An 11,492-nucleotide genomic window follows, 5' to 3' on the forward strand; every position below is an offset into this window, starting at 1 on the left:
AATCTCATTAGAGCTACAGGTGTACTTCTCTCAACATCTTGGACAAGTGAACTCTCACATTCAAAGTAGCACTTTCGGACCCCTATCATAGATAGGAGGCCTTCTCCCTGTTCAATCAACTACCCCAGCCAATTCCCCTTAAGGTATTTTGACCACGCATCTGAGAAAATTCCACTATAGTTTGCTTCTAATACCAAACACAGTTCTCTTGTTCCAATTGAGAGAAAGCTTCTGGGGTGACAAGTAGATAACCTGTTATGAGAAATTACAGAATCTTACACACCAACATTAACGTAAAGTTTGCAAAGCATGCACTTTTGTATTTCTAGGAAAATAACGTTCAAAGGAACAAAGTAAATAGTGTTCTCTCAAGGGTAGAAGACCTAACCCACTAACCTAGGATGAGACAATGCAATGAGAATCGACCTCTTTGAGAATACCACAAACACCGCAAAGTTTTTAACACATAAGACAGGAAAAGCCAGTGACGAGGTCAATGACTTGAGAGTTCTCCTCACCAATGGAAACCAGGTTGTGATAGTTCTCCAACATCACATCCTGATATAGGGTTTTCTGAGCAGGGTTCAGGAGCTGCCATTCCTCCCGGGTGAACTTCACAGCCACATCGTTGAATGTCAGTGGTTCCTGTAGTAAGGGGAGTTTATTTAATGGAGTATTTTACACTTGAAGATTTTAAAAATATATCTTACAGTAAAGAAAGCAAAACAGTAATAAAAACTATTGTGGTAGCTCATTCCATAATGTGTCATTAACTGAGGACATGGTAGACAATATACTTACCTTATTTCTACATTCACGACCATCGGCCCAGAAAACTAGGCCTATTTTTAGAAAGATCTCCAGTGTTCTGAGAAATAAGTGTTTTCAAATATACATTCTCCAGGTCAAATAATGTACCCCCAACAATAGCTAGCTCTACATTAAGGAGCAGATTTAAAGAAGCTCCCATAGTAGATGAATCATTTCTGTGCCTGGCTACTTAACTATGCCTGAAAGTTATCTGTAGGTCTGAACAATCAGGCTCTAGAGCCAGCCCAACATAAATGCAGGAAATCCCTGGAAAGGGCACAGGGCCGGTTTGAAGTCAACTAACACTAGGTCAAGATGGTAACTCAGCATCTTGCTTGTTTACAATCTTACCCACTTAAGATATGACCCATTAACTATGTACATGCTAACTGCATGACACGAACGCCTTATGGAAAGGTCTGTAAGCTCCATTATATATACCCATTGGAAAATATATTCACTCTCTCAGGCCTGACATGGGAAGAGAGCCCCTGTGTCCGGCTGTCTGCTCTCTGTCTTTTAATATTTCCCACAATTGCAATGTCACTCCTGAGGATCACTTTTGGAGTGTTGGGGACCCCAGTGTCCGAAAATAATGCACCCACTCATAAAATTAGAATTTTGAGCTCCAGTGACATTATCTGAATGTTCTAGCAATAGCTCAGCTTTATAATCACACAAAGTAGATAAACACCTGCTTGTTATTAAATGGAATTAGGGTTTCTACAGGCATCACCATTATAAGAGGCTCGGTCCCTTCGGTGGCAATAAGTATCACGAACAGGGCAGATGGCGGAGGTCAAACATACCTCACCTCTCCAACATTTTTTGTCAACACTAAAAAAAGTCAGTCCTTCCACACCACTCTGTCTCACTTATGGGTTTGATAATCTGTTGCTGTGGTCACACAACTCTCAATAGATCAAAGTGGTCTATTAATGAACAAGGTACAACTCGGGATCAGGAACAAGAAGCCATAACTCAGAACCAAGATCAGAATGTTCATAGACATAATCTCCCTTACTGAGTGCAGAACAACTTTCTAAGCTCTTAAAGGCCACCTTAGGACAAGCTCCTCTTGACAACCTTAGGACAAATTCTCCTCAGCCACCTTTGGACCGAATTACCTTAACTTTAATTACAAGGTCCTCTTGAACTTGCCATCTTTCACCACATGCTCCCCAAGGGGCCCCTCCTAGTTCTGTTGGGTGGATCTCTGGAGCCTTCCTAATCTTGCCTAGGCAGGGAAGGTGCTAGGTTGGCCCAAGAAGCCATCGTATTAAGAGGGAGAGAGAGAACTGCCTGCAGGCAGGGTTTGAGAGGAGACAGTGAGGCATCAGCCTGTCATCTGAGCTGTTGATTTGGGTTTGTTAGCCCCTGCAGTCACACAGTTCAGAAGGAACCCATGGATTAGGGATTTGCAGCTTCCAGAAATTCATGAGCCATTTCTTTGAATGACAACTGCGAGCCGCCTGTGTGAACTTACTTGAGAGCTTCCTCCACTCCATGAGTCAACAGCTTGCTGTGTGACCTTCCCATTTGGGTTCCTCAGCCCCTGCAACCTATTATCGGACCAGATTCAACAACTTCACCTTGTGAGGCAGTGGACTGTTGTCTGACCTGATGATCTGGTTCATCAGCCTTCGCAAACACATCAATGAGGAGAAGTTTCCAGAACAGCAGTTCTCAATCTATGGCTCTCAACCCCTTTGGGAGTCGAATGACACTTTCACAGGGGTCGCCAAAGACCATTGGAACACACATATTTCCAATGGTCTTAGGAACCAAGATACCACTCCTCTATCGTTATTCAGACAAGTCCACTCACATGCAGATACGCCCACATATGAGTACCGGGTGTGAAGACTATTACCCATGATACACATGCTTCAAAACAAAATTTCATTTTTTCTCATTAGAAAGAAATATTTCACAACATATAATTACATATTGTTTTGTGATTAATCACTATGCTTTAATTATGGTCAATTTGTAACAATGAAAACACATCCTGCTTACATTATGATTCATAACTGTAGCAAAATTATACTTATGAAGTAATAACAAAAATAATTTTATGATTTGGGGTCACAATGTGAGAAACTGTATTAAAAGGTTGCGGCATTAGGAAGGTTGAGAACCACTGCTCCAGAGTGATAACTGACCTATGGATTTGGGACTCACCAGCTTCCACATATTGAAGAGGGATTTATTTACTTGATGGCTATTTAGTTTTGTGAGATACAGCAGGGCAAATCATGGAGCATCCTGAAGCTCTACCTCATAGGGAAGGTCTACTGCTGGTCCTGCAAAATGAACTGTAATATTCATGGATCAAGATCTATACCAATGAAGATAATGACCTGGGCACATGGGAAACAGTGACAGAGCCACAAAGAGCTTTCCAGCCAAGATCGAGGAACAGGCCAGCAAAATCCAGAGGACAATCTCAATAACGAGCTGATCTAGATGAACTGATAAAGATGGAACCAAGAAATGAGCCTATATTCAGAAGGCACAATGTCTGAGAGGGACACAGAGAACAGGCCTGCTCTGAAGAAGAGCAAATCTGCCTACATGTTTCCTTAACATGAATCCCAATGTCTATCTTATTGATTCTGTTAGCAAGTTACATTTTGCTACTTAATAAAACTTGTGCCTGTGATTCTGGCCTATAATTTCTATGTGGCCACTGCAAAAAATAATGATCTGCGAAGGAGAGAACTGTGTAAAGATAACTGCTGTCAGAACTGGAAAACCATTGGAGGGAAGATTTACGTTTAAGTTCTGCCTCACATGAATCAGGGCTGATGCTGATGGTTGGTTCGCTCTCCTACATCTCTAATTAGAGGAAGTGAGAAGCCATCAACCATTTTAAAATTAGAATTCCTACAAGGCCCATTTCAGAGGCATTAATGAAAATGCTGCAGTTTGGGATATTATTCAACACCACCTTCAGAAAGAAACATTACAGAAACTCACTCAGACAAAAAAACCCATGGAATAATGGACTCTCCTAAAGAAGTGATCTTATTTCTCCTTAAAAACTTAGCATAGTGTTAAATTTGAATGATTCTCATGGGTTGGCCATAAAATAATGAAATATCAGTTGAAAGCTAATATCATCCAAAGAATCCTTAGTGATATATTATGTTCAATGTCAGTAGTTTAGTGTTATTCCTGGGATCAACATATTCCTAATCTTCTCCATCCTATGTTGAAGTCAGAGTCAAAGTTCATCTCTAACTTCTACTATTTCAAATTTCCACTTTCCAGTGAACTGAATCAGTACTATACAGGCTTCTAGACTTCTAGTAGGTAATACCGAAAAGGAAAAAATGCATCAGAATTACCTGAGTCTTGCTCATTTTCTTTGGTCCTTATAACACTGCCAGCAACTGGGATGTTCTATGTTTGTCTTATCTGTATCAGCTCCAATGATGCTCACGAATTTCAGCCTCTCAGGAGGACATCCCAGAAATAATAATACCCAAACCAGGCACTTCTTCCTTCTTCCTCTAAGCTGCTGGTTGGTGAAAATCTGCAGGCTGATGGGAGGATACAATGTGAGTAGTTTAGGTCCAGATGCTGTAAGTGTTCCTGTCCGTCTTCTTAACACAGTCCCCAATACTGTTAACGGTCTCCTAATTGAGTGACACAAAACATCTTAATACCATGAGCAATAAAAGCTAAAACTCATAATTTTCAGACCTATGTATAAAAGATGACTTTATAATAAAGAGATTGCGTAATCAAATACACATGTCAAAAATAAGAAACAATAAACCTGGACCGCTACCTCAAAGCACATGAAATATCAATTCCTTACTGTGTGACTCTCAAGGAGAATGACAAATCAATGAACCTTTATGATGATTGAAATGGGCTATATAAAGAACTATTTAAAACTGAATGCTGTTTTTCTAGAGCTGTAAATTGTACAATCACTTTAGAAACACTTTAAAACTCACCATCAAGTAGAGTTACACATATAAGGAACGATAGGACACAGAAGAACGGTTCTATAGTGTTTCCGAGACTATAGAGCCACTACAGGCAGCTAATGGGTTAGCAGTCCAACACTTAACACTTGTCAAAAACCACGGCTCCATATTAAACACATATATCACCTATTACACTTTGAAATTCATATATATGCATATATATATATGTAGAAGTATACGTCCCGCCATAATGAGTGCACTTTTGAACTCCAAGACAAGTAACATTTTTATTGTAGCATTATTTGCAGTGACCCAATGCAATTAGTTGCCTCTACGTCTTCCTTGCGATGGCCCCTTAACTCCTTCCAAATATTTAGGTGGGTGTGTCATCTGACAATGTGAATGAGGAAAAGGAGATCTGGTGGCATAGTGGGTACTGTTGGGCTTCTAACAGCAAGGTCAGCAGTTGGAAACCAATTTCTCCTAGAAAGAAAGATGGGGATTTCTTCTTTCACGAGTGACATGGCTTTCTAGTCCACTAAAGAGTGCAGTCTTGGAAACCCACATGGGGCAGTTGTACCCTGTCATACAGGCTCGCTATGAGTCACTGTTAACTTGATGGCAGTGAGTTTGGTTTTTTTGGTTTAAGAGAATTGTGAAAATTGCCAAACAATAGATTGCTACCCTTGAGACTTGGGGCTATGCAAATAAGCTGCCTGAAAACCCAACCTGGAAATGAGTCACATTGGACGTCTGTTAGGTTTAACTGAGGCATTTCTCAGACAGAAATTGGGATCTCACTACCATCAAAAAAAAATGAGAGAGAGCCAGGAGAAGGGGCTTTTGGATCTCAGATTCTTGCATTGAAACTCTTCAATGTAGAAGACAGAGAGCTGTGACACAAAAGAGGAAGTGATGGGGAGAAGCAGCAACACAGACATGTTGGCAGCAGAACCAAGAGACTGAGACAGAGCAGTGCAATTCCCAAGGCACGGAACAAGAGAGCTGAGTGCCTCTGGGCAGGAGGTTAATACATGAAGTAGTATACATCTGAGTATTTATCTGGGGAACCAGATCTGCCAACGTACACAGAAGTCTGAGAGGCTAAGGGACAGAGTGGGCACTTCTCTGCAGAACTAAAAGACCTTTGTAACACTTGCCCATTCAGGACAGAAGCCAAGGGGCTGCAGGGCCGCACTTTAGCTGCAGGTATGGCTGTCAAGATGCTGTCCCAAAGTTGAACTGTATCTTGAGTCATTTAGGATCCAAATTGTGTGTTAGGGTACAAAAGTTACCCCTATGTCAAATATAATTTAAGGAGAACATTTACTGAACTTTAAGAGAAAACAAAAGACACACACACACCCCGATGGATCAGGGAGACCACTAGCACGAGGTCAAAATAACACCTGAGGATTCACAGCCTGGACCCTGGATAACAGGGCATAGAACAAAAGGCATGTCACAGATCATGACTGGTGGCAGATCCATACATCACAGGTACCGGTGGGACTTCAGAAGCAGGAAAGAGACCATGACTAGGACATGTACCTTATTCAATAGAAGAACTTACAAGACTGGTCCAGGACCTTTATACAAAGCCAGTCAAGGCAAGACTCGACAATGTCCCTTGTTCTGTGCTCAGTAAGGTGACCTCCAACAGGCATACACCGAGGCAGGTGCTAGGAGAGGGCTGGCTGCAGAGGAGTGCAGGCAATGTACTTTCTCATGCATTCTCCCGGAGGGGGAGATGATCTATATCCTTGGTTAATGATCAGAGAGAATTTAATGGCGGCTTAATCGAAGTGAGGACGCAGCAAATGGACACTGAGTTATCACTGTCACCAGCAACCCAAACCTAAAACCCCACTGACTGCCATCGAGTGGATTCCGATTATAGCGACCCTTTAGGAGCAGTTGGACCTGCCCCGGGTGGGTTCCCGAGAGCTTTTCTGTACAGGAGTGGCTTGTATTTCTGAACTGCTGACCTTGCAGTCAGCAGCCTAATCTGTAACCAAGGAGGCCACCACTTTTTGCAAATTGGAGCGCTCAGAATTTAAGAAGCTCTAATATAATTATAAACGGTTGTCCACCCAGTGAATTCTGTCGTTCAGGGAGAGGCGCAAAGCCCTCTGGCCCTGACGGGCAGAACAGCCTAGCGATTGTGCGTGGGCGCTTTCCCGTCGGACCCCAGAAAACATAGCTCCCGCCTGCTGCCCACTGACCTCCTCTGCTCCGCCTCGCCCTCAGAAGCCCGGGTCCTGACGCCGCACGTCCGCGCGTCGCTCGCCCTGTTTCAGAGACAGAAACGCACTTGTTCTCCTCTCACCGTCGTCCCGACAACTTACACTTACTTCCCAAAGGCTCCACCGCCCCGCCGGTGCACAGGACCCTCCTCAAACTCCCGCCACAGCTCGCGGCGCGACGGGAACGCAGCGCGTGACTACAGCGGCCGCAAAAGGCCCAAATACAATCACTTCCGGCCCCGCCCTTCACAGACTTGCTGAAGGCCGCCATGCTTAGATCCTATCCGTACAAAATGCAAGCATGTGTGTTACTTTCCGTAAAAGAGTAAAAGGGGGGGGTTGTGTGTGGGTGTGTGTGTGTGTGTCGTCCCCCCCCCACTTGTTCTAATTTCATACACCCTATTTGCATAGCCTTACCCATTCTTTTATTGGGAAAGACAAAGCAGTGGACAGAAAGGCCATATAAAAGCAATCCATCACTCCACACGGGTTCATGAGGTTAGTCACTCACTTTCAAATATATATACAATCTTTCTGCTGTGTAATATCAACTAGTTTTGAAATTTTATTGTCTGGGATCATTTAAATGTTGATTTCACGGATTTTCATATATTTTTTTTCAACATATATGTATATATATGCACGCACATACACAATTCTCATTATACTTTACATTTCTCATTATATAGTCATAGCTATAAAACAGGAAGTCTTGGTCATTATCTCTGATGTTCAATTTGGTAGGGTGGTAACACATGTCTAGCTAACACATGAAATGGGATCAATATAAATAAAAAACTGGATTGTAAATTTTAAGGTTTGTATTTTTAAATCGTCACAAAGTAGTGCCATCAAGTTATTGCTAATTTATTTAGGAATAAAAACTCAAAAACATTTAAGGAATTTGTAATAACCTGTGGGGACACATGCATTTATGATGTAGTTTAATTATTTGAGTAATTCACAATGGAATAGATTTGCAATCAGCATAAAGGTGATTACTATAAGCTGGAGGTCAGATATACCACCACTGTTCTCCAACTCCTTTACTATTTCTAAACCCAACAGTTCTCTGTACTTCACTCCCTGCTCAGCTGGGTCTGACAACTCCATCCACTAGCTGTACAGACTCACACCACACTCACAGGTATGTAGTTAATTGGAGGCTGGAAACGGGTTATACATTGGGATGAAAATTAATTTGAAATCAGGGGCTCAAGTGGTAAGAGAATCCTTTGAAAATGATGATGGTAGCATTTGTGTAAATGTGCTTGACACATTTGAGGAACATATGGATTGTGATAAGAGATGTAAGAGTCCCCAGAAAATATATTTTTTAAAAGAAAAATAATAATTTGAAAGTAACAAGATACAAATTGTATGTAGTTTGCTAACCAGGGGAGCTTTCGAAGCAGATAAACCTTGGAACAGAAATATTCCCTGTTGATACAATTCTTGATCAGAGCATTGGACAGTTTTCTACCAGTGGGGTCTCTCTGCTGCTCACTGGTCTAACTCCAGGTTGGTACAGCATTTCTGCATTCGGTCTCTGCACTAGCAACCTCTCTACTGCTATGTGACCTAGCTCACAGGCAGTGGATAGCAGATTTCTCAGCCCTTACCTGCTATCTACATTGGGTAGCTCAGGTGCCAGAATCCCTGCCATCAGATTCTCTGCTACTAACTGGCCTGGAAGATCTTCTAGTCAGACCTCTCCACTGTACTACCTCTTGACTCATTACCTTTCTGCAATCACAGGATCAGATCCTAAACAAATGTTTACAGACACGGTATCACATTTGTGACCATTCTGCTTACACACGGCTCTGCATTATGGTCAACCTACTTCCCAGCCAGCATGCTTTCTGTCATTCAAATGACTCAACCACAGCCATCACCCATTTGTTGTTGTTACCTGCCATCCAGTTGGTTACAACCCCATAGCGAACTGTACACAACAGAACAAAACACAGCATGCTCCTGCGCTTTCTTTACAATTGTCCCCATGCTTCAGCCCATTGTTGTAGACACTGTCAGTCCAGTTCCTTGAAGGCCTTCTTCTTTCCATACCCCTTCACTTCACTCCAAGTTAGACAGTTTGTCCTTTGAGCAGTTCCCAGTACTTTCAACTTTCCTCTTCAGGACCACAATTCAAATGGATAGATTTTTTGGGTCTTCCTTATTCAATGCCAAACTTTTAAAACTCACACATGCAAATCATTCTTCAGGCACTAGGTTAAAATTTCACTCTTGGGCACTGAAGGTTGTCAGTTCTCTTCAGCAGAACTCTAGGTCTCTTGGCAAAGCAGAGCTGTGGTCTAAAGATGATATTGCTCTGTTCTCCTGTGCCAGGTGACAGTTCCCTAAGGTGGGAGATTCAGATATCTGACCTGGGTCTATAGGGATGGTTGTAACTGCAAGTAATTGACAGAGACCAATTATCTTTATTTACAGGAGTGCAGCCTCAGTAGTGGAGACCAGGACTGGTGAAGCCCTCCCAAAAGCAGTCCCTCACCTGCACTGTCTCAGTTTTCTCCATCACCAGTATTTCCTGCTGGAACTGGATCTGCCAGACCTCAGAAAAGGGACTGCAGCGGATGTGAGTAATATGCTATGAGGGTAGTACAAGTTATAACCCATCCTTCCAAAGCCAACTCTCCATCACCAGAGACACACTATTAGGAATCAGTTCTTCCTGCAGCTGAATTCCATCAAAACTCAGGACACAGCCATGGATTACTGTGCAAGGAGGACAGTGAGGGGATGTCAGTGTAAGCTCAGACACAAACCTCCACTGAAGGGGAGACACCCGCAGCAGGGGGCGCACAAGACCCACTGAGCACAGACACAAAGCCATAGACAGGAACAGATGAATGACAGGGAGGATTACCTTTTAGAATTAAGGCTTCCTCTCTTAGCTCTCAGCATCCACTGGACAGTTTTTCTCTAAATTTCTCCTCACTGCAAGCTTGATAGGAGAAACTAGCATTCTCTGTTTGCAGTCCAAATATTAAAAGTGACCCTGACCCTTCATTGGCATTCCATATGATCAATTTTCCTTCTTAGCATATAGATTGTCATGGTTATTATCATTCTATCTGTTAATCAGAACTTGTTGAAGGGTCAGATGTCTGACTGCTTTGCTCCCTCTGCAATGTGAGTAGTGACTAATTAATTTTCTATGTCTGAGATAATTAATGTGGTGACATCTGGGGCTGAACTTGTGACATCTCATTAGTGATGCTTGCTACTCATGGTCTCAGTTTATGCAGACACAAGTGTTTCAGGCAGAGAGAGATCTCTAACATAGGGAACAGGGGAACTGTAATGACCTTTGTGGTTGGAGTTACTCTTTGGAGTCATAAAAAAGCAAACATTCAATGGAAGGAAACTTTGATAAAAAAATAGCAAATTTGTCACAAGAGGGAGAATTTGCAGACTAATATCTCAGAATGCTGTACAGAATTGAGAATAATGGGACTTCTCACATATTTTGAACCTGTGATCAGGGAATCCAGTTCCTAGAGAAGGACATCCTGTTTGACAGAGTGTCAGCAAAATAGATGAAAATAGTTAATTAGATACACAGAGAGTGGCTACAAAATTGTTCTCTAAGAACACGTGGGGACGGTCCAAGATGTGGCAGTGTATGTATTTTTTCTGATGTACACAGAACCATGATGATTAAAGCTGACACAAAAGCACCCAACAGCATCTCTGATGCAGTGAGGTGCAGAAAGTTTAGATTAATGCTGTTTAGTCAAGTAATTACCTAAAATAATAATATAGTTTTTTTACATTCACAAAGTGTTAAATTATTTAATGTTTAACATTCAATACATATACCATTCCTTATTCAGTTTAGCTGTTTGGCTATCAATCAGGAAAACAATGTGCAATAAATACATAATAAATACTATATACCAATGAATATAATTGGGGATTCCACTGTCCTCCAGTTTCCTGCAAAACAGAATCTCACCATTTAGACAAATGCAGTCCCTTCTCTTACTTTCCAGGCATCTTTGGGAAGTGATTCACTAGACTTTACTCTCAGGCACCTCTGGGTGAGTGTGAATCACCTGTCATTTGGTGAGCAGAATAGAGTGTAATCCTTCACAGAGGAACTCCATATAGACCAATGGAGTAAATTTTAAAGTAAAAATTATATGCTTATACAACTGAGGTAAACTTATTTAATATAAGAGTATTAAATCCTCTTACGTGAAGTAACCATTAAATAAATGATTCTGTAAGAATTAGATTTCCGGGACTTCCGGGAAGATGGCGACGGAGTGACACATACCAGGAGGACTCCGCAGAATCCAGCCAAGGAGAGTTGCTTAGAGGGAAATTCAACGCTGCGGGATCGCAGGAGGTGCATCATAAAGATAAGTCTGTCTGGATGGGATGGGTTGGATGAACTGTCTGGAGGGGGGACGGCGGAACCAGCCTTTCTGGAGGGACTTGGGATTGGGGGAAGGTACGGGGC

This window comes from Tenrec ecaudatus, chromosome 3 (assembly GCF_050624435.1).
Source record: "Tenrec ecaudatus isolate mTenEca1 chromosome 3, mTenEca1.hap1, whole genome shotgun sequence".
In the NCBI taxonomy this organism is placed as follows: Eukaryota; Metazoa; Chordata; class Mammalia; order Afrosoricida; family Tenrecidae; genus Tenrec; species Tenrec ecaudatus.